The sequence below is a fragment of the Oncorhynchus mykiss genome, chromosome 32, assembly GCF_013265735.2.
Source record: "Oncorhynchus mykiss isolate Arlee chromosome 32, USDA_OmykA_1.1, whole genome shotgun sequence".
Classification (NCBI taxonomy): domain Eukaryota; kingdom Metazoa; phylum Chordata; class Actinopteri; order Salmoniformes; family Salmonidae; genus Oncorhynchus; species Oncorhynchus mykiss.
Window position 1 is genome coordinate 26,018,078 of NC_050572.1, and position 26,257 is coordinate 26,044,334.

At 44.0% G+C, this 26,257-nt stretch overlaps 1 long non-coding RNA gene across 1 annotated transcript; it reads right to left on the reverse strand.

Annotated features, from left to right (window-relative positions):
- Positions 1–1,242: 1,242 nt before the first annotated feature.
- On the reverse strand, positions 1,243–25,662 carry LOC110488176. The gene is made up of 3 exons (XR_002468367.2): positions 25,196–25,662; positions 4,463–4,638; positions 1,243–4,255 (listed from the first exon to the last, which is right to left on the reverse strand). It is a non-coding gene; the product is annotated as an uncharacterized LOC110488176 (long non-coding RNA).
- Between the last annotated feature and the right edge of the window lie 595 nt (positions 25,663–26,257).

Consider the following 26,257-nt stretch of genomic DNA (forward strand, 5'->3'; position numbering starts at 1 on the left):
TTAAGTGTCAAAAGTATAAATCATTTCACATTCAACAAACCAGACGGAATCATTTTCTTCTTCATACTCCAACACTCAGACATCACAGACAGTAGGGATGACCAGGGATGTTCTCTTGAGAAGTGTGTGAATTGGAGTAAGAAGTCAATTATTTCCTTTAGGAATGTAGTGAAGTAAAAGTAGTCAAAAATATAAAATAGTAAAGATACCCCAAAAAACTACTACTACTTGTCCTGCTAGCCTTAGCCCTTGTCCATGCCCATGCAGTGGGCAAAGCTGCTTGTAATGTCATTGGAACCAGTTTTGTCCACTGGGTGTTTTACAAAAAATAATTACATTCTCCAACTTGGTACCTAGGTGATCCAATATACACACACAAGTATGTGGACACCCCTTCAAATGAGTGGATTTGGCTATTTCAGCCACACCAGTTGCGGACAGTTGAATAAAATCGAGCACACAGCCATGCAATCTCCATAGACAAACATTGGCAGTAGAATGGTCTTACATGCTCTAATAAATCAGTGAGTTCAATGTGGCACCGTCATAGGATGCCACCTTTCCAAAAAGTCAGTTCGTCAAATGTCTGTCCTGCTAGAGCTTCCCCAGTCAACTGTAAGTGCTGTTATTGTGAAGTGGAATCGTCTAGGAGCAACAACGGCTCAGCCGCACTCAGGAGCGCCATGTACTGAAGCACATAGCATGTAAAAATCATCTGACCTCGGTTGCAACACTCACTACAGAGTTCCAAGCTGCCTCTGGAAGCAACGTCAGCACAATAACTGTTCATCTGGAGCTTCGTGGAATGGGTTTCCATGGCCAAGCAGCCGCACACAAGCCAAAGATGTGTAAATCTCACTGCCATTGGACTCCCGAACAGTGGAAACGCGTTCTCTGGAGTTATGGATCACGCTTCACCATCTGGCAGTCCAATGGACGAATCTGGGTTTGGAGGAGGAAGAATAATGTTCTGGTACTCTTTTTCATGGTTCAGACTCCTTAGTTCCAGTGAAGGGAAATCTTAACCCTACATCATACTAGGGGACCAACTCCATATTAATGCCCATGATTTTGGAATTCGTTTTTCGAAGAGCAGGTGTCCACATACCTTTGGTCATGTAGTGTACTTTACAATATGCAAAACATAATGTTACTCCTGGGTTCGCAGCAGGACTGAGGTATTCTAAGACGGAAGTTGAAGAACCACCTCTGGCTTAGAAGAAAAACAGCAAACACCAATTATCTATGTGAATCTTTGTGGATTTATTATAGCATGTTGCCTACCCACCTGAAAGAATCGACATGTGGAATTATGCTAAATACAATATACTGCACATACCACAACTGAGAACAGGGTACACTACGAGACACACCTCTGATTTTTCCTCCCCATAGAATGAGCATTTACCTTGAGTTATTACATGAACAACTCCAGTAATAAGTACATCACAAATAAGAGCATCAGTTGCCTGCACTTCAGACAAAACCATACAAAGATACACACAGCCCAAACATTTCATAAAAAGACGATTGAAAATACAGCATGTTCATTCTCTTGTATTGTATCGTGAATGTATATTCACTATATGAACACATGTATATATAGTGAATAGACTCTTCCTCGCGTAATATCACAATATATACAACAGTGTAATAACTGGCATCCTGTAATGTTAAACAGTATATATTGGCATTAATTACTAAGTACTGTATATGGCTGTCCTTCTGTTCACCGTGCATCTGGTCCTGAGTGTTCATATCATTAGTCTATATCGTGATCATGCATATGATCACAGCTCTATTAATGTGTTGATGAGTGAAATAGAACAGATACAAGTTCTCTCAGACAGGCTGCTAGGTGCAGGCACGGACTGGCCACAGGGCAGTTCGGGCAAATGCCAGATGGGCCAGTCTAAATTTTTGTTTTTGTGCAGAATTACCATTACTTAGATAATACTAGGGGCTTCAAGAAAAAAAGTGGGCCGGTGTGCTGGCCTCCAGGGGGGGGTAAAAAAATGGGCCTGTGTGAATGCCCGGGCTGTCCGTCTGTGGCTGAGTGGAGCAGCAGGAGGCAGAAGGCATGCTGCCATCTCCATACATGATGCAACACTTTGGTGGTGGTGTTGCTTGGTGCTTGCTCCCATGCCCAGACAACAGGCATATGCTGACCACACTGCAAGTGCACAAGCCTTCCATCTCCAAGGCCTTGCTGTGAGTGTGGGTGGTATTCCTCTTTGAGCCGGTACATCATTAACATATGTACTGTTGTGATAAATGTGACATTTTTCTATACAGTTTATCATCAAAGACCTGGTAGACGTCTTCTACGGGACAAATAGCCCAAATACTGTTTAAAATTACTTCAGAGATATAGGGGAGGGGGTGTTGGTAAATTCAATCTAGAGTGTGCTCTGGGCATCCCTAAATTCAGTGTTGTCAGATTGTCCGTTCCTAAATTCAAAGGAGTAGGATTGATCAGAGCATTCTGACCTTACGAGAGTCAAGCACCCAAGCTAACTGGCTAACGTTGACTATCTACTTCAAGACTAAAATGAGAGAACACCTCACTCTGCTAGGGTGAGTAAAATAGTCAGAGCTGGTTAGGCTGTTTTCATGTCATCCAGAGTGTTGGTGACTGTAACTGTGCTGCTGGCAATGCTTTTTTGGCCGACGTTTACTGACACCGGCCATATTCAACGGGTGTTGAGCGTTCATAAATTAGTTATTCTGTGCTCTGGCACCCTCAGACGAAAGTGCTCTGAAATCGGAGTAGATAACCAGAGTGAATTTACGAACGCACCCATAGAACACAACAAAGCAGGTTTGTGTCAACTGCTACCAGGCACATTTTCTGAGAAGTCTGGAAAAATATAAATCCTTTTAATGAAAGACAGCCTTGAGCTGAGAGGAACACAACAGCAGTTTTCACATGCCGTTGTGAAACTGTTACACCAGCTTTACACTAGTGTACACACCCTTATGTTATAGTAGGAGAAATGGTTTCCATAGCTAGGGCTGACAGTGAAGAGCAGAATCAACAGCCTCTGCATAATCAAAACAGTTGCTTTGTGAGGTGTTAAAAGTTCAGTTTGTTATGTAATTGCCAGCTGAAAAGTACCAGCGGCCTGGGTTGGCCACAAGTCCGCCAGAACCAGGGCCCAGTGAGACACGGGTGCCCGCGTAGATGGAAACAGAAAAGTCTGAGCCTACATTGAGGTAAATCCTGTATGGAAATGCGCCAACAGCGTCAGACTGCTTCAACAGTACATGGTTGGCAGTGAGAAACCATTTTAGGTTCATTTCAGGAATGTTTTAAAAGATAGGGACTGGATTGTCAGGCTACTCATAATGTTAGCTTTAGCATCTAGCTAACCTTTGCAAATAAACACATCAACACTTCTGGTCACAATCACAGCAATCATCTCGATCCATTAGCTTTAGCCCCATTGGTTGTCATTAAAACCATTTGAACAATGTTTAAAAACCCATACATGCAGTACATACCACACTGCCCTCTGTATTATAGTCTCAGATGTGAATTCATGATTACATCAATGTCCGTGTGACACCGAAAGAGGAAGCCAGCTGCCTCTTGTTATACAGTTAACTCACTCTCACCTCATTCTTCATACACATCCAGTACATTATAATACATCATTACTTTCTCTTCCAGACCAATCAAAAAGCTCTGAACCACTATTGGCCACTAGGATCCGCCCATCGTCGCACATGATTGGCTGTGTTGAATCAGTGGCCAATTAATAGACACCAGTAGGATATTGGAAATGTTTTATTTTTTCACTTGTGACTTCTCCGTTGCTGAATGTTTTGAGTCTTGATTGAATCATAAAAATGTGTAGTGTACAACAGTATATAATCAGCATACATCCATTGTTTCTCATGGCAGTGTGTTGGAGTAGAGGTGATCTTTCCACCCACACACACCAACGCTTTTCTTAAGAGTCTTTTCAGATTGGGTGATAGAGACTATTCCCTGTCCATCCTATCATCATCCTTCTCTCTGCAGCTCAGCTGCTGTTCAAAACAGGCCCATCATTCTCCTTCATCGGTCCTTCTGTATCGTTCTACCCATCTATCCCGCTTCTCCAGTTCTCATCAGCTTCACCGGAGGTAAACATCGGTGCTAGTTAGGGGCCTCCCCCCAGGCAGCCTTATGATCCCTCATTCCTCTCAGAGCTCTCTGTAGGGAGTGGGGCCTCCTCTGCCGTGGGAGACTGGGCTTCTCCCAGACCATCTAGACAGAGACAAACCAACAGGACTGCAGTTAGTTAGCATTTTCCACCTAATTTCACCAGGAAAGACCCATGGGGTTAAAATCCTATTTTGTGAACAGAACCTGGAACCCTGGGCAAATAATTTTGTTTTAGGCCTACATCTACTAAATTAGACACAGAGACCGAGAGAGACACAGAACACAAAAAAACAGGTTAAGCTAACCCACCTGTGAGGTGGAGCTCGGACAATTTGAGTTGCAGGTCAGTGGGGTTGACCCCAGCCGGTGAACCCAGGATGTCAGGTAGGGCATTCCTTCTCCCCGAGCGACCCGAGGATGCAAAGTCCAGCTTGGGCTCTACCACCTCCGTCATCTCCCCAGGATCAGAACCCTGCTACTGCTGCCTGGGAGAGGGGGAATGAAGGGAGAGAGAGAGAGACATAAAGAGGGTAAAGAAATAGTCACACCAAAAATATCTACTCTTTAGGATGAACTATTTTCTAGTGCCGTTTTTGTCCACAGGAGGGAGTCCTTGAAATATTGCAGAGACCTCAGATTTCTCACTTGTTTTTTTGCACCACTAAAGCATTTCAATTTTTGTCCCTCCCCCCCAAAAAAACAGGTAACACATCTAATAGGACACTTATCTTCTAATGTTCCACCTCAGCTAGAACAGGGCTGTATTCATCAGAGATGCAGCTCAGATGGACGTCATCCGTTTGTCAGTTTCATCTGGGACATGGCTGGAAACAATAGCTTTCTCCTCTTTGTACATACTGGCTGGCTGGCTGCCTGCCTGCTCTCATGGTGACCGCTGTAGTTGGGGAGTCTGTTTTGCATTCTCTAAGCTACATAAGTGACAGGCAGAATTACATCCCCGGTCTCACGCTATTGCGGGAGTGCACACAGCTAAACACCAGGGTTGGGCTCAATTCAGAATTGACTTCCACTCAACTCATGAGTTGAAATTCTAAATTGGCCACACCACAGGACGTAGAATTTGAATTCAAGTGTCAGGAAGAATTTAATTCCGTGCAATTCAAATAAGTTACACTCAGTCATAGAACATAATTTTAATTGAATCTGACAAGTCACACTTCCAGATACGAAAGAATATATCCCTTTTCTCTGGAAACTATGTTAATATACTCTTAACTTTAGTGCTTAGAATATACCATTATATTTTCATTTGTTTAGCCTATTTCTGAAGGCCTCAGGGTCAACTTGAGTTAAACTAATGCATTCTGGGAAATGTAGTATTCCCCCCATTGAACAAAATCTAGGTAATTCATGAAATATAGTAACTTTGAATATTTGCATACAGGTTCTGTTTTCCATGATCATTACATTTTAAGAGAGTTTGTCCTGAAAATCTATTGCTTATGCATGTACATGTAATATATACACGCCCTGTTTATATACACACAATATATACGGGTCGGCAGGTAGCCTAGTGGTTAGAGTGTTGGACTAGTAACCATAAGGTTGCAAGATCGAATCCCCGAGCTGCAAGGTAAAAAAATCTGTTGTTCTGCCCCTGAACTAGGCTGAGATTGAAAATAAGAGTTTGTTCTTAACTGACTTTCCTAGTTATATTTTTTTTTTACATTTATGGTCAAGATGTACACTTTATTAGGTACGCCACCCGTTCACAAAAATGGTTAGCTCCTACAGGCACATGAGTCACCTGGACTTGGCTTGCTACAGTGCCTTGCGAAAGTATTCGGCCCCCTTGAACTTTGCGACCTTTTGCCACATTTCAGGCTTCAAACATAAAGATATAAAACTGTATTTTTTTGTGAAGAATCAACAAGTGGGACACAATCATGAAGTGGAACGACATTTATTGGATATTTCAAACTTTTTTAACAAATCAAAAACTGAAAAATTGGGCGTGCAAAATTATTCAGCCCCTTTACTTTCAGTGCAGCAAACTCTCTCCAGAAGTTCAGTGAGGATCTCTGAATGATCCAATGTTGACCTAAATGACTAATGAGGATAAATACAATCCACCTGTGTGTAATCAAGTCTCCGTATAAATGCACCTGCACTGTGATAGTCTCAGAGGTCCGTTAAAAGCGCAGAGAGCATCATGAAGAACAAGGAACACACCAGGCAGGTCCGAGATACTGTTTTGAAGAAGTTTAAAGCCGGATTTGGATACAAAAAGATTTCCCAAGCTTTAAACATCCCAAGGAGCACTGTGCAAGCGATAATATTGAAATGGAAAGAGTATCAGACCACTGCAAATCTACCAAGACCTGGCCGTCCCTCTAAACTTTCAGCTCATACAAGGAGAAGACTGATCAGAGATGCAGCCAAGAGGCCCATGATCACTCTGGATGAACTGCAGAGATCTACAGCTGAGGTGGGAGACTCTGTCCATAGGACAACAATCAGTCGTATATTGCACAAATCTGACCTTTATGGAAGAGTGGCAAGAAGAAAGCCATTTCTTAAAGATATCCATAAAAAGTGTCGTTTAAAGTTTGCCACAAGCCACCTGGGAGACACACCAAACATGTGGAAGAAGGTGCTCTGGTCAGATGAAACCAAAATTGAACTTTTTGGCAACAATGCAAAACGTTATGTTTGGCGTAAAAGCAACACAGCTGAACACACCATCCCCACTGTCAAACATGGTGGTGGCAGCATCATGGTTTGGGCCTGCTTTTCTTCAGCAAGGACAGGGAAGATGGTTAAAATTGATGGGAAGATGGATGGAGCCGAATACAGGACCATTCTGGAAGAAAACCTGATGGAGTCTGCAAAAGACCTGAGACTGGGACGGAGATGTCTTCCAACAAGACAATGATCCAAAACATAAAGCAAAATCTACAATGGAATGGTTCAAAAATAAACATATCCAGGTGTTAGAATGGCCAAGTCAAAGTCCAGACCTGAATCCAATCGAGAATCTGTGGAAAGAACTGAAAACTGCTGTTCACAAATGCTCTCCATCCAACCTCACTGAGCTCGAGCTGTTTTGCAAGGAGGAATGGGAAAAAATGTCAGTCTCTCGATGTGCAAAACTGATAGAGACATACCCCAAGCGACTTACAGCTGTAATCGCAGCAAAAGGTGGCGCTACAAAGTATTAACTTAAGGGGGCTGAATAATTTTGCACGCCCAATTTTTCAGTTTTTGATTTGTTAACAAAGTTTGAAATATCCAATAAATGTCGTTCCACTTCATGATTGTGTCCCACTTGTTGTTGATTCTTCACAAAAAAATGCAGTTTTATATCTTTATGTTTGAAGCCTGAAATGTGGCAAAAGGTCGCAAAGTTCAAGGGGGCCGAATACTTTCGCAAGGCACTGTATATAAAGCAGGCATTCAGTTGCTGTTCTATTGAACGTTAGAATAGGCAATACAAGCGACCTAAGCGAATTTGAGGATGGTATGATCATCTGTGCCAGGCGCGCCGGTTCCAGTATGTCAGAAACGTCCTGGGCTTTTTATGCATGACAGTGTCTAGGGGTTACTAAGAATGGTGCGACAAACAAAACATCAAGTCAGCCTCAGTCCTGTGGGTGAAAACAGCTAGTTGATGAGAGGTCGAAGGAGAATGGCAAAAATCATGCAAGCTAACAGGCAAACAACGACGCAGTACAACATTGGTGTGCAGAACGGCCTCTCGGAACGCACAACTTGTCGGTCCTTGACACGGATAGGCCATTGCAGCAGACGACCACACCTGGTTCCATTCAGCTAAAAACAAGAAGAAGCGGTTCCCAGTGGGCATGCAATCACCAACACTGGACAATTGAGGAGTGGAAAGACATCCTGGTCCGATGAATTCCAGTTCCTGTTGCGTCATGCTGATGGCAGAGTCAGAACTTGGCGTAAGCAGCATGAGTCCATAGCCTAATTCTAAATGGTGTCAATAGTACAGGTTGGTGGCGTAATGGTGTGGGGATGTTTTCCTGGAACACATTAGGTCCCTTGATACCAATTGAGCAACCTTTCCATACTCCGAAGAATTCAAGCTGCTCTGGAGGCAAAGGGGGGGGGGGGTTTCAGACCTGGTACTAGATGGGTGTACCTAATAAACTGTTTGTATAGACAACACCTAATATATAAATAATTTTCATTGAATTTCACTGAATTCAATTTCCTTTAAATTAGAATTGCAATTATGTATCCTGTTTACTACTTCAAAATGAAATTAGAAAAAAGTCAAGAATTCAATTCTGAATTGAGCCCAACCCTGACACACACAGCGATAGGAAGAAAGAAAACTGCACAATGTGCACATGCATTTATACACAAATACACTCACACACATTGAGCTGCTGTTTCTATGGCAACGGGTGAAAAACCACCTCCGGCAAGCAAATGAACCATTCCCTCTTCTCTTTCCCAGTATTCAGTTCTCTTGAAATAACCCAGTCTTCTTCAGTACAATCCATGTCTCCACAACCATATTGAGGTGCCACACACACACACATTAAAGGACAGGGGCCACAGGTTGGCCATCTGTTGGCACTGAGCACTAGCGTGAGCCTAATGGTTCCTCCTCATATCCATCACTGGTTTGTCGTGGCCTAGTTTCAATATGACGTCATCATAATCACTGTGTCCTGGTGTCACACAACCCTTTCATGCAATCACACACACAAACACAACTCCTCGCCGGTCACATGTTGACTGGTGTCTGGCAAACACTGGCATAAGGTGGGAGGATTGGTAAGTCCTCATACCATGTCAACATAATAACACAGCAGTTGAGTGTTCTGACATGGGTAAGGAGATGTGTGCATGCACACGATGGCCCTTTGTCAACAGTTATTATCGCTCTCACTTCACACTGCTTACCCTCTCCCTTTCTCTCTCTCTGCTCATCCACTTGTAAATCACTCCCACTCATCCTGTCCTTGTCTCTCTCCACAATCTCATATAGAATCTCTCCCTCCAGTCTCCATTTCTCTGTTTTGACCCTGGCCTATTTCATAGTGAAAATAGGCCAGAAAAACGATAATACATTTCAAATTGGCGTTTTTCTCCAACTGAAATTGCTTTACATTCAATAGGATACTAGACATCTCACCCCAGGCCCTTCAGTAGGGTACGATAACACATCACATTCCCAGGCTTTTCAATTGGCACCCCCTACAGAGACCTTAAGGAGTGGATATGAATGTGTGGCTGTGTGTGTGCTAAGCTCTGCCCTCTGTCTCCAGACCGTTAAGTGTGTGTGTGTAGGCGTCTAGGAAGGCAGGAGGACAGTTTCTTCCTCTTCCCCTCTCAGGCCTTCACATGTCAGAGCTTCTCTTTGTGTGGCCCTTCCAGCCTCCAGAAGCAGAGAAGACAAGCTGCAATTAGCATGGGCAGGTCTACAGCTGCATTCATGGCTACATACATTACATTACAGGAGAGGCCTGTCACGGTCTGCCTGCTGAAATCATAAGACACATTACAAGCAGGCAGGAGACAACAGGACTAATCAGGGCCAAGCAGGACCATCATGCAATGGGGAAGGCTGACAAACAGACGCACTCCAAACAAGTCTGATGGTCTCCAGAAAAGTACAGAATGTGTTATCCAGGGTTGGCTGGCTGACAGAAAGGAAACAGGTCTACTGCGCTCCAGATATGCGTGTGTTATCCAGGATTGGCTGGCTGAGACAGACAGGAAACAGGTCTACTGTTATCCGGGAGATGTTTGTGTTATCCAGTGCTGGCTGCTTCAGATGTGTGTAATACCACAATCCACAGCCATCAACGACAGTTGAAAAGGAATACATTATGTTTTGATCTATACATCGCTGTATAAAAAAATAAATAAAACATTTGTCTAGCAAATGGAACACTTCTGAACCAAACCTGACTAATGCACAGCATCTGCAGTGGAGGCTTAGAATAATGACCCCACTAGGTCTTGTTGGGAGGGATCATTTTGTATAGAAACGGTGACCTATATAATAAATAGGATTGTTTCGTCAGAAAATATCTGTGGTGTGTACTGTGTAGAAGACAATACTAAAGCCAGGTAATATACAAGCATTTTGCTAAACCTGCAATAACAACTGCTAAATGTGTATGTGACCAATAAAATGAGATTTGATAAAAGAACTCTTCATTCAAATCGTCAGAGGGCAAGGGTTGTTACAACGCTGCTAAGCATAGAGAGCTCAATAGCCTTCTGACATGGAGTTAGTGGGGCTCACTTCTCTTCCTTAATGTAGATCCAAAAACCTGGATACACTACAAAGTAAGTGATAATAAATGGTGCCAACTACTCACAGGGCCTTTAACTAACTGCATGTCTAACCGGGCACCGGTTAGTTGAGGTAGTAAGTACAGTTGAAGTCAGAAGTTTACATACACTTAGGATGGTGTCATTAAACCTCGTTTTTCAACCACTCCACAAATTTCTTGTTAACAAACTACAGTTTTGGCAAGTCGATTAGGACATCTACTTTGTGCATGACAAGTAAACTTTCCAACAATTGTTTCCAGACAGATTATTTCACTGTATCACAATTCCAGTGGGTCAGAAGTTTACATACACTAAGTTGACTGTGCCTTTAAACAGCTTGGGAAATTCCAGAAAATGATGTCAATTAGCCTATTGGAGGTGTACCTGTGGATGTATTTCAAGGCCTACCTTAAAAACTCAGTGCCTCTTTGCTTGACATCATGGGAAAATCAAAAGAAATCAGCCAAGACCTCAGAAAAATTATTGTAGACCTCCACAAGTCTGGCTCATCCTTGGGAGCAATTTACAAATGCCTGAAGGTACCACATTAATCAGTACAAACAACACTACGCAAGTATAAACACCATGGGACCACAAAGCTGTCATACCGCTCAGGAATGAGATGCGTTCCGTCTCCTAGAGAAGAACGTACTTTGGAGCGAAAAGTGCAAATCAATCCCAGAACAGCAGCAAAGGATCTTGTGAAGATGCTGGAGGAAACGGGTACAAAAGTATCTATATCCACAGTAAAACGAGTCCTATATCGACATAAACAGAAAGGACGCTCAGCAAGGAAGAAGGCACTGCTCCAAAACCACAGAAAAAAGCCAGACTACGGTTTGCAACTGCACATGGGGACAAAGTTAGTACTCTCGTGGAGAAATGTCCTCTGGTCTGATGAAACAAAAATAGAACCGTTTGGCCATAATGACCATCGTTATGTTTGGAGGAAAAAGGGGGAGGCTTGCAAGCCGAAGAACACAATAACAACCGTGAAGCACGGTTGAAGCACAGCATAATGCTGTGGGGGTACTTTGCTGCAGGAGGGACTGGTGCACTTCACAAAATAGATGGCATCAAGAGGAAATAAAATTATGTGGATATATTGAAGCAACATCAAGACATCAGTCAGGAAGTTAAAGCTTGGTCGCAAATGGGTCTTCCAAATGGACAATGACCCCAAGCATACTTCCAAAGTTGTGGAAAATTGGCTTAACGACAACAAAGTCAAGGTATTGGAGTGGCCCTGACCTCAATCACATAGAGAATTTGTGGGCAGAACTGAAAAAGCGTGTGCGAGCAAGGAGGCCTACAAACTTGACTCAGTTACACCAGCTCTGTCAGGAGGAATGGGCCAAAATTCACCCAACTTATTGTGGGAAGCTTGTGGAAGGCTACCCGAAACATTTGACCCAAGTTAAACAATTTAAAGGCAATGCTACCAAATACTAAGTGAGTGTATGCAAACTTCTGACCCACTGGGAATGTGATGAAAGAAATAAAAGCGGAAATAAATCACTACTATTATTCTGACATTTCACATTCTTAAAATAAAGTGGTGATCCTAGCTGACCTAAAACAGGGCATTTTACTAGGATTAAACGTCAGGAATTGTTAAAAACTGAGTTTAAATGTAGTTGGCTAAGGGGTAGGTAACCTTCCGACTTCAACTGTACATGCAGGTAGTGTTAAAGTGACTATGCATATGACAATAGAGACTAGCAGTGGTGTAAATAGGGGGAGAGGGGGGCAATGCAAATAGTCTGGGTAGCCATTTGACTAGATGTTCAGGAGTCTTATAGCTTGGGGGTAGAAGCTGTTTAGAAGCCTCTTGGACCTAGACTTGGCACTCCGGTACTGCTTGTCGTGCGGTAGCAGAGAGAACAGTCTATGACTAGGGTGGCTTGAGTCTGACCATTTTTAGGGCCTTCCTCTGACACCGCCTGGTATAGAGGTCCTGGATGGAAGAAAGCTTGGCCCCAGTGATGTACTGGGCCGTACACACTACCTTCTGTAGTGCCTTGCGGTCGGAGGCTGAGCATTTGCCATACCAGGCAGTGATTTAACCAGTCAGGATGCTCCCGATGGTGCAGCTGTAGAACCGTTTGAGGAAGAGGACCCATGCCAAATCTTTTCAGTCTCCTGAGGGGGATTAGGTTGTCGTTCCCGCTTCACAACGGTCTTGGTGTGCTTGGACCATGTTAGTTTGTTGGTGATGTGGACACCAAGGAACTTGAAGCTCTCAACCTGCTCCACTACAGCCCCATCGATGAGAATGGGGGTGTGCTCATCCTCTTTTTCCAGTAGTCTACAATAATCTCCTTTGTATTGATCACATTGAGGGAGAGGTTGTCATCCTGGCACCACACGGCCAGGTCTCTGACCTTCTCCCTATAGGCGGTCCCGTCGTTGTCGGTGATCAGGCCTACCACTGTTGTGTCATCGGCAAATGTAATGATGGTGTTGGTGTTGTGCCTGGCCGTGCATTCATGAGTGAACAAGGAGTACAGGAGGGGACTGAGCACGCACCCCTGAGGGGCCCCTGTGTTGAGGATCAGCATGGTAAAAGTGTTGTCACCTACCCTTACCACCTGGGGGTGGCCCGTCAGGAAGTCCAGGATCCAGTTGTAGAGGGAGGTGTTTAGTCCCAGGGTCCTTAGCTTATTGATGAGCTTTGAGGACACTATGTTGTTGAATGCTGAGCTGTAGTCAATGAATAGCATTCTCCCTTTTGTCCAGGTAGAAAAAGGCAGTGTGGAGTGCAATAGAGATTGCATCATCTGTGGATATGTTGGTGAAATATGCAAATTGGAGTGGGTCTAGGGTGGGTCTGGGATGATGGTGTTGATGTGAGCCATGACCAGCCTTTCAAAGCACTTCATGGCTATAGACGTGAGTGCTACGGGTCAGTTGTCATTTAGGCAGGTTACCTTAGTGTTCTTGGGCACAGGCTCTACGGTGGTCTGCTTAAAACATGTTGGTATTACAGACTCAGACAGGGAGAGGTTGAACATGTCAGTGAAGACACTTGCCAGTTGGTCAGTGCATGCTTGCAGTTCACGTCCTTGTAATCCGTCTTGCCCTGTAAATGTTGACCCGTTTAAAAGGTTTTACTCACATCGGCTGCGGAGAGCATGATCAGTCTTTTGGACCAGCTGGTGCCCTCATGCATTTTTGAGTGTTATTTGCCTAGAAACGACCATAGAAGTAGTTTAGCTCGTCTGTTAGGCTTGTGTCACTGGGCAGCTCTTGGCTGTGCTTCGCTTTGTAGTCTGTAATAGTTTGCAAGCCCTGCCACATCCGACGAATGCCAGAGCCGGTGTAGTACGATCCGATCTTAGTCCTGTATTGACGCTTTGCCTGTTTGATGGTTCGGAGGGCATAGCAGGATTTCTTAAGCTTCTGGGTTAGTCCCGCTCCTTGAAAGCGGCAGCTCTACCCTTTAGCTCAGTGCGGATGCTGCCTGTAATCCATGGCTTCTGGTTGGGGTATATATGTACGTCACTGTGGGGACGACGTCATCGATGCATTTATTGATGAAGCCAATGACTGATGGGGTGTACTCCTCAATGCCATCGGAGGAATCCTGGAACATATTCCAGTCTGTGCTAGCAAAACAGTCCTGGAGCTTATCATCTACCTCATCTGACCACTTTATTGATCTAGTCACTGGTGCTTCCTGCTTTAATTTTTGCTTGTAAGCAGGAATCATGAGGATGGAATTATGGTCAGATTTGCTAAATGGAGGGCGATGGAGAGCTTTGTTTGCATCTCTGTGTGTGGAGTCTAGGTGGTCCAGAGTTGTTTTCCCTCTGGTTGCACATTTGACATACTGAGAGAAATTTAGTAAAACAGATGTAAGTTTCCCTGTATTAAAGTCCCCAGCTACTAGGAGCGCCGCCTCTGGGTGGGCGTTTTCTTTTGGCGGAATACAGCTCATTCAAATGCTGTCTTAATTCCAGACTGACTGTGGTGGTACGTAAACAGCTAGTGTGGTCTACAGCTTATCATGATACTCTACCTCAGGTGAGTAATAGCTCGAGACTTCCTGAGATATTGTGCACAGCTCTTGTTTACAAAAATACATCATCCGCCGCCCCTTATCTTACCAGACGCCGCTGTTCTATCCTGCCGGTACATCGTATAACCAGCCACCTGTATGTATGTTGATATTGTTGTCGTTCAGCCACAACTTCGTGAAGCATAAGATGTTCCAGTTTTTAATGGCCTGTTGGTAGTTTAATCTTCCGCTTAACTCTCCGATTTTATTCTCCAAAGATTGCACGTTTGCTAGCAGAATGGAGGGAAGTCTGTTTATTCCATCACTCGCTCACTTATTCTCAGAAGGCAGCCCGCCCTTCGGCTCCTCTTTCTCTGTGCAGAACACGGGGATAGGGGCCTGTTCCCGAGGAGGCAGTATATCCTTCGCGTCGGGCTCGTCAGAGTCGTGAAAGGAAAAAAAGGATTCTGATAGTCTTTGGTGAGTAATCGGAGACCTGATGTCTAGAAGTTATTTTCGGTCATAAGTGACGGTAGCGGCAACATTATGTACAAAATAAGTACAAAAATAATTAACAAACAACGCAATTTATTTTATTTCACCTTTATTTATTTAACCAGGTAGGCCAGTTGAGAACCAGTTCTCCTTTACAACTGCAACAGAAAGAGGAACATATAAACAAACAAAACCCACCCATGGCTGCACCCCTGCCCAGTCATGTGAAATCCATAGTCGGGCCTAATTTATTTCAAATGACTGATTTCCTTATATGAACTGTAACGCATAACATTTTTTAAATTGTTGCATGTCCAATTTATATTTTTGTTCAGAATACTTAAAAAATATATATATATCTGGTTAATATCCCAGAGATCGATCTTTTATGATTTCTCATTGGATCTCCCGAGCTTAACACCATTCATTGAAACACTGCCATAAGTCATTTTGAGACACAAAATAGAATCTGAAATGAACGGCTTTGTCAGAGCTTTGGATTTCATACATTTCTGATCCAGTAATAAATAATAAAAAATACAAAGTCACCCGTGGGCCACATCTCAGTCTGACTGTCCCTAGATGACTGGGCGTGTGTCATTATTCATCCTTAAATATGAGAGTGGAGCTCAGGATAGCTGAATGAGGTCACAAACACCATAGCAGCTATCCTACATTACTGGAATCAGCCCTCGTTGTCAAAACTGACTTGACTTGATAGGGGACTCTGGGAAGGGACAGTGTGTATACTGTACTAGCTGCAAGGGAAATGATGTGTTACAAAGCCAACACAGCCATCTGAAGTTCCGGTTTAATAAATGATGCTAGGGATTACTGCTCTCTCTATTTATAGTTTCCTCCTCATGCTCTTGATTATTTTCTTCCCTTTCTCCACGCCGTGTGTTATTATAAAGCTTAATGTGTTCTACTGGCTGCCATGGTAACAGCAGCATTGCAATCAGCCTCTCCATAGGATGGAAGGTGAAACCCTGCAGAAATGGGGGGGTGAGAGCGAGCAAGTGAAGGAGCGCAAAAGGAGGGAGAGACAATGAAAGAGTGATAATGAGTGAGAGGGATAGAGATATTCTTTACATTCTGTTTACACTGACTGGTTGTCCTTTGTTTCAGGGGATTCATGGGTCATTATTTTTTACAGTCGGTTGGGTGAAGCCCAATCAATATTGCATCTTTCAGTGCATTCACAGAGAGAAAGAGAGGAAAGGAAGAGAGAAAGCCATGAGGAGGAGAGTAGAGGAAGAGAAGATGGCAAAAGAGAGGTAGACCGATCCAGTGAGACAGCTTGATCACAAGCCCCCAGACTCACACGTCCCAGTAGACCTCTCGCTCGCCACTGATCCCCAGAACGTTTACACAGCATCTCACCTCATATTTCACAAGCTAAGTTCTCAGACGAAGACTAATCAGAGGAGACTTGCATTCGGTGGCTCTCTCTCACAGGAGATCTTAAAGGCTGAATGTGACTGTTCGTCTAGCTACCTGGTTGTGCCTCAGGCTACCACCCACCTAGATGAGCCACCTCTAGCTACAAGTTTAACAAGTGTGCCCTCAGTAAAAGGTGCTACACTGAAGTGTCCACTTTAAGAACAAGTTGTTTGGAGCGAGAGAATCAATCTGCTACTCCCGTTCTTTATCACACAATATCCAGAAGGAAAAATTGGTAATAAAATGTCATAACTAGTTAACTGTCAGGTTGTAACCTAGTCCTGGTTGAAAAGACATCAGATAAAGATGTATTTTTTTCGCCTGGAACAGACCAGATGCCATATCTTGGTTGTTATCGGTCAATCATCCCATGTAGCATTATATTTCCTTCCTTGTGAACACTGGTGATCAGGTTCAAGAGGCCCTTATCATGAAACCATAAAGTCTTTCTTCTGAGAGACGTCAGAAGTTAACAATGATTAACTCTGGGGTTCAAAGTGTGTTCTAACCCATAAAAACAAACTGTCAAAAACATGACAAATGAAGCAGAAAGAGTGTGTGTGTGTGTGTGTGTGTGTGTGTGTGTGTGTGTGTGTGTGTGTGTGAGCAGAGTGCCCTCGTGATCACCAAACAAGCAATCCATTGTGCTCCTTTCCAGAGGGTCAATCACAGCGCTGCATCCATGGTCATTCAGACTCATTAGCATATTTCCAGAGGGATTTAGAGCCAGTCTGGCCCCGCTCCATAACATGGGGCTTATACTATTTGTTTTCTTTCAAATACTTTAGCTGCGTTTCGTTGACCGATTTGATCAACGATGTGGCAAAGGTTGACGTGGCTCAAGCCTAATGAGATAGTTAAACTATTGAACTAACGGTTAGTGGAGATGACAGAGACAAAACTCATATTACACTTAATGCAATTGCGAGCTGCAGTATCAACTCGCCGTTTATTGAAAACATTCTGGTGCATTTACTCATAGCGTAAATGATTGTGAGAGGAAAATGCCACCCTGAGAACTTTATGGAGTAAAAAGGGGGTCAACAACGAGCTGAATCTGAGACTTGAGAAGAGATGAGAGAGAAGAGGAGACTTGGAGTCGGAGTCCCCAACATGTGACAACAGCCTGTGCCAATAGCAACAACCAACCATCACACATCAATATTTTAGCCCACAGCCTCTTGCAAGAGTGTGTACAAGACAAGGCTGTCCCCTCTCGCCACATTCCCCCGTCCCTCGTCTAAACAGACATGTAAACAGCGCTGTGCCGTGGGTCACATCTCTTCTCTCTATCTGGCCTGCACGTGCTTCTCTCTCTTGCTGGACAGGGCCACACACACGCACAGAGAGAGACACGGCCCGCAGGCAGTGTCTGACAACAGCGCTTGGCTGGAAGACGGACAGTGGCACAGAGACAAAAGAGCAGAACACACACACCTCGTCTCATCCTGATGGTACAACTACACTGACACAGACACACACACACATTCTCTCATCCTGACGGTACAACTAGACTGTAGACACACACACCAATATCACCCCACTCACCCTCTTACAGACTATTACATTGACTATATTGTTGTTCTGTTTTTGTCAGAGATTCAAGAGGGATCTTCAGGTCACTCAATGCGAGCCCTTATTAATAAAAGCCTAATTAATAGTACCAATTGAAATCAAATTGAACCCACCATTGTGGCTGAGACCAACTTAACAGACTCTACCTTAGGCAATCTATGAAATGAGCTCTTCAGAATATATTATTGCTGCCTAGTAAACATAAACTATGTCTGTCGGACGAACTGTTTAGGAGAGTTAGAGAACTGGTTACAAATGATCTAATGAGATCGACACTCGATTCTCCATCATTATACATTATCCCAGGTCCCAAATGGCACATTACTCCCTATATAGTGCACCACTTTTGATCAGAGCCATATGGGCCCTAGTCAAAAGTAGTGGACTACATTAGGAATAGCGTGCCATTTGATATGCATGGTCTTGTCTGAAGATTCAGAATTATAAAAGGACTAGTCCTATTGATCTTTGGCTGATGGCTTAGTACTTACTGAAAAAAAAAAGACATCCTGACAGAAATCAAGATGGCGCTGAAGAACATGGCTGACGTTTTACATTCTCCCAAAGAATTGTGCAATTTTCATTTTCTTTTGTGTTGTGTAACTTATTTACTTACTTATTGTGGAACATAATGCTGCTGCTACCGTCTCATGACCGAAAATAACTTCTGGACATCAGAAAAGCGATAACTCACCGTGGACTGGAAGAAACGTTTACCTTTAATGAGTTTGACGAGAAAGATATCCTGCTTTCACTGGAACAGGCCCAGATCCACACTTTTTGCGCGAAGAAAAGACGGCGGAAAGGGGATGCAGATCTGGGAGGCGAGCGAGTAATCCGGAGGCCAGCGAGTAATCCGGAGGCCAGCGAGTAACCCGGAGGCCAGCGAGTAACCCGGAGGCCAGCGAGTAACCCGGAGGCCAGCGAGTAACCCGGAGGCCAGCGAGTAATCCGGAGGCCAGCGAGTAATCCGGAGGCGAGCGAGTAATCCGGAGGCGAGCGAGTAATCCGGAGGCGAGCGAGTAATCCGGAGGCGAGCGATTAATCCGGAGGCGAGCGAGTAACCCGGAGGCGAGCGAGTAATCCTGAGGCGAGCGATTAATCCGGAGGCGAGCGAGTAATCCGGAGGCGAGCGAGTAAACTCCCAATGCCTTCCCTTCTTCTTGCTAACATGCAATCATTATAAAATAAAATAAAATAAAATGACCAACTATTAAGATTATCCTTCCATCGGGACATTAAAAACTGAAACAGCTTATGTTTCACCGAGACGTGGCTGAACAAAGAAACAGACAATATAGAGCTGGCAGGATTTTCCATGCACCGGTAGAACAGAGACGCTACCTCTGGAAAGACGAGGGGTGGGGGTGTGTGTCTATTTGTCAATAACAGCTGGTGCACAATGTTTAATATTAAAGAAGTCTCTAGGTATTGCGCGCCTGAGGTAGAGTACCTTATGAAAAGCAGTCGACCCCGCTACCTACCAAGAGAATTTCATAGCCGTCTATTTACCACCACAAAGCGAAGCTGGCACTAAGACCGCTCTCAATCAACTCTATAAGGCCATAAGCAAAGAAGAAAATGCTGACCCAGAAGCGGCGCTCCTAGTGGCCTGGGGACTTTAATGCAGGCAAATTTAAATCAGTTTTACCAAATTTTTACCAGCATGTCACATGTCCAACCAGGTAAAAAAAAAAAAAAACCTAGACCATCTTTACTCCACAAACACACAGAGATGCGTACAAAGCTCTCCCTCGCCCTCCATTTGGCAAATCGGACCATAATTCTATCCTCCCGATTCCTGCTTACAAGCAAAAACTAAAGCAGGAATGCTACACTACAGGACTGTTTTGCTAACACAGACTGGAATATGTTCCGGGATTCATCCAATGGCATTGAGGAATACACAACCGCAGTCATCGGCTTCATCAATAAGTGCTTGATCAATAGGCCTGATCACCAACAATGATGAGACGGCCTATAGGAAGGAGGTCAGAGAACTGGCAGTGTGGTGCAAGGACAACAACCTCTCCCTCAAAGTGAGCAAGATAAAGGAGCTGATCGTGGACTACAGGAAAAGATGGAACAAACAGACCCCCATTAACACCGACGGAGCTGTAGTGGAGCGGGTCGAGAGCTTCAAGTTCCTTGGTGTCCACATCACCAACAAGGGTCCAAACACACCAAGACAGTCGTGAAGAGGGCACGACAACACCTTTTTCCCCTCAGGAGACTGAAAGGATTTGGAATGGGCCCCCAGATCCTCAAATGGTTCCTGACCGGTTGCATCACTGCCTTGTATGGCAACTGCTCGGCATCAGACCGTAAGGATCTACAGAGGGTAGTGTGAACGGCCCAGTACATCACTGGGGCCAAGCTTCCTGCCATCCAGGACCTATATAATTGGCGGTGTCAAAGGATAGCTCATAATATTGTCAGAGACTCCTGTCACACAAGTTCTAGACTGTTTTCTCTGCTACCACACGGCAAGTGGTACCAGAGAACCAAGTCTAGGACTAAAAGGCTCCTCAACAGCTTCTACCCACAAGCCATTAGACTGCTGAACAATACATTTAAAAAATAGCCACCGGACAATTTACATTGACCCCGCCCGTCTTGTACACTACTGCTACTCGTGGTTTGTTACCTATGCAGTCACTTCACCCCCACCTACATGTTCAGATTACCTCAACTAGCCTGTACCGCTGCACACTGACTCGGTACCAGTGCCCCCTGTATATAGCCTCGTTATTGTGTTACATTTTATTATTACTTTTTATTTTAGCCTACTTGGTAAATATTTTCTTCTTCCTGAACTGCACTGTTGGTTAAGGGCTTGTAAGTAAGCATTTCATGGTAAAGTGTACCCTTGCTGTATTCGGCGCATGTGGCAAATAAAGTTTGATTTGATAACTACACTGTAAACACGCGCACACACACGAGACGGCTGCAGCAGGGGGATTGACATTGAGCAACCTCAGAGAAACAGGTCAGACTGGAGGCCCTTCATTTGAAATTCCACGTAGGGAGTAATGTGTGTGTTTGTGCTGCCTGCTGTCAGTGGAAGCCTATTGAGTTACAGCTGTCTGTGCAGCCCCGCTGTCTGTGCAGCCCCGCTGTCTGTGCAGCCCCGCTGTCTGTGCAGCCCCGCTGTCTGTGCAGCAGCCGTCTGTGCAGCAGCCGTCTGTGCAGCAGCCGTCTGTGCAGCAGCCGTCTGTGCAGCAGCCGTCTGTGCAGCAGCCGTCTGTGCCCATCAGAGGCTGTTGGGGAGTGCCACACACACTCATGAAAACACACACATTCATGCTTGTGCTGGGGAGCGAACAGACGGACTGATGGACGGACTGGAGGGTGAAGGTCAGCCTAACCCAAAGAGCAAAGCAGCCAACTCATCCTTCTCTCCAGAGAGGCAGAGGACTCCTCCCTTACTATAATCACTCTGTCCTCTACAGTGTACCTATCAAATAGAGGATCATTATTTGTCTGCTGTGCTTGTGCGTGCGAGTGAGTTATATATATATATATTTGTGTGTGTTATACTCTCAGTGAAATCACAGATCCCCTGGAGAACCTTGACTGACATTTACCAACGTTTACCAAAACATCCCTTGTGAAACGCCACCCTGCCATAGGTCACAGCAAAGGTCAACAACCTTCAGCTTCAGTCAATCACTGACTGGGTTGCCATTCTTAGGTCACTGGCCTGCACAATACAATACAGAGGAGTAATAAAATACTAGCATTTATTATTTCGCTGCTCACACACACACACACACACACACACAGTGGTCTAGCAACCAAACCAAAGGCTGAAGCCTCACATCAATATGAAGTGAATTCACTGCACTGTTTTGAACTACATAGTGACAACTGAAAAACAACATGTCATCTTGTTACAAGGACACCCCAAAGCCTGTCTATCCCCTCCATCCCTTCATAGGCCTACAGATCATCTTCCTTACAGCAACTGTTCACCACAGTGCAGTGAATTCACTCTGCTGCCAATGACTGGAACGAATTGCAAAAATCTCTGAAGCTGGAGTCTTATCTCCCACTCTAACTTTAAGCATCAGCTGTCAGAGCAGCTTACCGATCACTGTACCTGTACACAGCCAATCTGTAAATAGAACACTCGACTACCTCATCCCCATAGTATTACTTACCGTCTTGCACCCCAGTATCTCTACTTGCACATCATCTATCACTCCGGTATTAATGCTAAATTGTAATTATTTTCACCACTAGGGCCTATTTATTGCCTACCTCCCTACTCTTCCACATTTGCACACACTGTACATAGATTATTCTATTTATTTTATGTTATTCACTGTACGTTTGTCTATGTGTAACTCTGTGTTGTTGTTTGTGTCGCACTGCTTTGATGTATCTTGGCCAGGTCGCAGTTGTAAATGAGACCTTGTCAACTGGCCTACCTGGTTAAATAAATAAACATATTGGTCTTCATAACCACCTCATGTCAGACAACAGGAGGAGTATGAGGAAGTGGGATCATGTTGATGGAATGGTACTGAGAGCTACAGCTTTCTCCTTCCCGTTCCACACACACACGCACGCATGCACGAGTAAAAGGCAATGAAGCACCTTCCCGGCTGGCCACCATCACATTACACAGCAGCTCACTTAGTGGTGGTGTGGGGGGGGGGGTTGAGTGGTTGTGTATGTGGTCTCCATCACATTACACAGGAGCTCACGTAGTGATGGAAACATCAGCTTGTTTTTTATAAAACCAGCCGACCACCACCGCAATGAAATCAGTTAGAATATGGAGTATAGAATGGTAGTGTTAGCTAAGGTTCTCTCTATCTCTCGCTACAGGACCACCCACCCAGGGCCTAGGCAGAGTGAGAGGGAGCAGCAGTAACCCATAGTCAGTCTCTTTTATAAGGGACACTCACCACTCTCTGTTAAAGATCTAGTACAGTCATTTCAGCTTTTTCCCCTTTGTTTTGTGTCATATTGTACAACAGCTGATGAAACTAACACTGTAAAAGTGTAAAAACATTTGATCAGTGTTATTTCCTGATTGTATTTTAATCAGGAGGTTTGCATTAGCAGGAGTTTTGGATTTCCATGGTGACATCACCATGCGGTAAACTGGTTAATAGACCAATTTCAGTTTTCCCCTCCCCATTCAGACCACCCCCAGACCTTCCTAGCAAAATGATTATTGCTTGGGAAAGTTGACAAAAAGCTATTTTTGCCCATTTTAAATGGAAATCTATTACAGTAAGGTACTAAATTGTTACCCAGAAATGGCTGCATTGGGACTTTAATGGACCTCCAAACGTCTTAAGAGGGCCAGATGGGCAGAATGCTGATGATATGGAGGAGGAGGAAGAAGAGGGAGAGAGAAAGAGGAAGGATGAGGTTAAGTGGTTTCGCTGATTACAATAACAGCCTCTGTTCCATTCCATTCCCTGGGATACACAGAATATGATTTTTCTTGCATCTGAAATGTCACTTGAGCCTGGAGCGAGTCCTGAGAGGAGTGAGTCCTGAGAGGAGCGAGTCCTGAGAGGAGCGAGTCCTGAGAGGAGCGAGTCCTGAGAGGAGCGAGTCCTGAGAGGAGTGAGTGAGTGGTGCTGTAACTGGTCAGAGGTCAATAAGCCACTTCACTGATAAAGAACCAGCCAGAGCCAGTCTGTCATTTCACAAAGTATGTAGCCTACTGTCCATATCTTTCATTCTATGTATATTATTCCAGGTGACCAGCTGGACGTAGTCAAACTGTTTGCCAGGTGTGAAATAGTGGTTGTTGAAAGGACTACGCCTAAAAAAAACTAAAAGGAGTGTCACTGTTAGTTATTTCACTTCCTGTACTACAAGAGAGAAGATGTGTCTGAAAAGCAGTGGCACCATGGGGAAATGGGAGCTCTGTCATTGTCCGACTAACCCACACACCAAACTGACAGCAGACTACACAGGCACTGTGATATTGGTCTCCTGGGTCATTGTCCCTTCTAGTCCTAGATCTGTTCTTTCTTCTATCCATCACAAAAGAGATGATGAAAGCACACCAGATATGTAAATAGACAGAAGCACACACACGGCTGGTGGTACCTTAATTGGAGAGGACGGGCTCTTTGTAAAGGCTGGAAGGGAATAAATGGAATGGTATTGACCATTCCATTCCAGTCATTATTAAAAGTCATCCTCCCCTCAGCAGCCTCCTGTGACACACACAGCAGAGGAAGAGTTCAATAAACTGCTATCTGATCTAATTTCAAGACAATGGCTTCAGACAGAGCAGGCTTGTATACAGGCCTCATAAGATCACAGTTTTGATCTGGCTTGCCTTGTCAGATTCAGCAGAGCTGCTCAAATAAGCCATCATGGTGCCCCAGGCTAACTTTTCCTGCATTTTCTATCTTGACATTTGTGCCTCCAAGGTTGACACGATAGACAAACAAGACAGGTCTGAGGCAGGCTAGATCGTAATAATTATGGGTCCCCAGTGCACAAATAACTGCTCATCACCCCATGGAGACAGATGTCAAAATGTTATACATTCTGTTTTTTCAGAGAACCGTGGAGAAGCAGATGAAAACCAGTTTAGAGGGCTGAGGGGGAGCAAGCATTTATGAAAACTACCAACTTGGTCTAAATATGTCTAATTCTGTTGGAGAATATCAACAATTGCCGTTATTATAGAGCATTATGATGATCAGTTAGCCACAGTACCGTAGTACCCTTTGGCCGCCCACGTGTTGGGGCAATTACACATTGGAACAGAGCTGAAAGCTTTGCTTCATCAGCCCTAAAGGCAACACTAGGCGTGCTCATCTAGAAGTGACAGATCAGTAGGCCACTGTCGTCAAGTAATAAAGAAGCATTAAAGAAAGGCCTAACCCTACCTTCACATTCATTCCATTCTAAATGTTTGTAATTGCCATAGAAAGCCCACGTTAGATACCATAGCTGGCTTGCTTATAGGTGTACAACGGTCATTTTATTGCGCATATATTTGACAATGAATTAAAGAATTCATTTTGAATATATTGTAGCTCTGAAATGGCCTACGTCAGATTCCTAGGTAAAAAGCATAAATCTTGCTGTTGACGCACTATTCCATAGCCTTTATTGGATTTAAATTTACCAAAAACGTGTGACATTGCAGACTACAACTATCCCGCTCACATCCCATACAGGTGGTTATGATGTGCAACAATATAACAACAATGTAGCCTATCATTCTCCATCTCCAGTGGGCTACTAGTAGCACTCACCTCACCAACTGGATCAGTGCGCGTGCCAAGGAACAGCAACGTGTCCGAAGTTGTGACTACCCGGCCACCATCCTCCTCTTCGCGGGGGGAAAAATGAAATTATGCCGTAGTGTGGTATTCCCTTTTCTTAAAGTAGAATAATCCGATCAATTACCACCGAAATTGGTCCACTTCATGTTATACGGATCAGGTTTCCCGTTCTTCTTGTGCCTCAATGTACGCTCGCAGCGCAATTGAAAAGAACGTACCAATATTTTTTTAAAGAAGGGGCGCACAATTCCTACAGTTTTTCTAAACGTTAACAAATGTGATATCTTTAACCTTTTTTGCATTACATAAAATATATTCAGTTGAAAATAATGTTTTATTAAGATTATATGAAGTCCTGGCCAATAAAAGCCATAATGATGAGCAAATAACAACCAGCCCTCCAAAATGGAACAGGCGCAGTTTTGTCCAATAGCGGAATTGAGAGAATGTGGATTGTGTTTCGGGATTTATCCGGTGTCCTAATCGCTGTGTGCTTTTACACAGGTCTCCAAGATTTGTTGATAAAATGCATTTGTGACCTGCAAGATGTACGGGGGTAATGAATGGGCTAATAATCATAATCACTATTAAAGGATGAATTAGGCCTAATTAGCACCTTCTTTAGAGGCCCAGTGCAGACAAAAAAAATATTTTAATGTGTTTAATATATATTTTCAAACTATGAGGTTGGAATACATCGGTGAAATTGTGAAAATCTTGATAATGGCCTTTTAGTATAAGAGATATTTGAAAAGACTGCCTCAAAATGCCTGTTTTGGTGGGTTGGAGTAATAGCCTGTGGTAAATGAGTTAATAAACCTCTGCCAATAACAGCTCGGTTTCAGTTTTCCCCTAACTACTCAGACCACTACCAGATAGTCCTAGCAAAAGTATTGATTCAGAAAATGCTCTTTGCTGAGAATCTATTTGTTTCCTTTTGACCATTTTTATTGAAAACAATCACAGTAGGGTACTTATAGTAATTGTTACCCAGTAATGATTTGAAAATGAGATATGCATAAATAATAATGG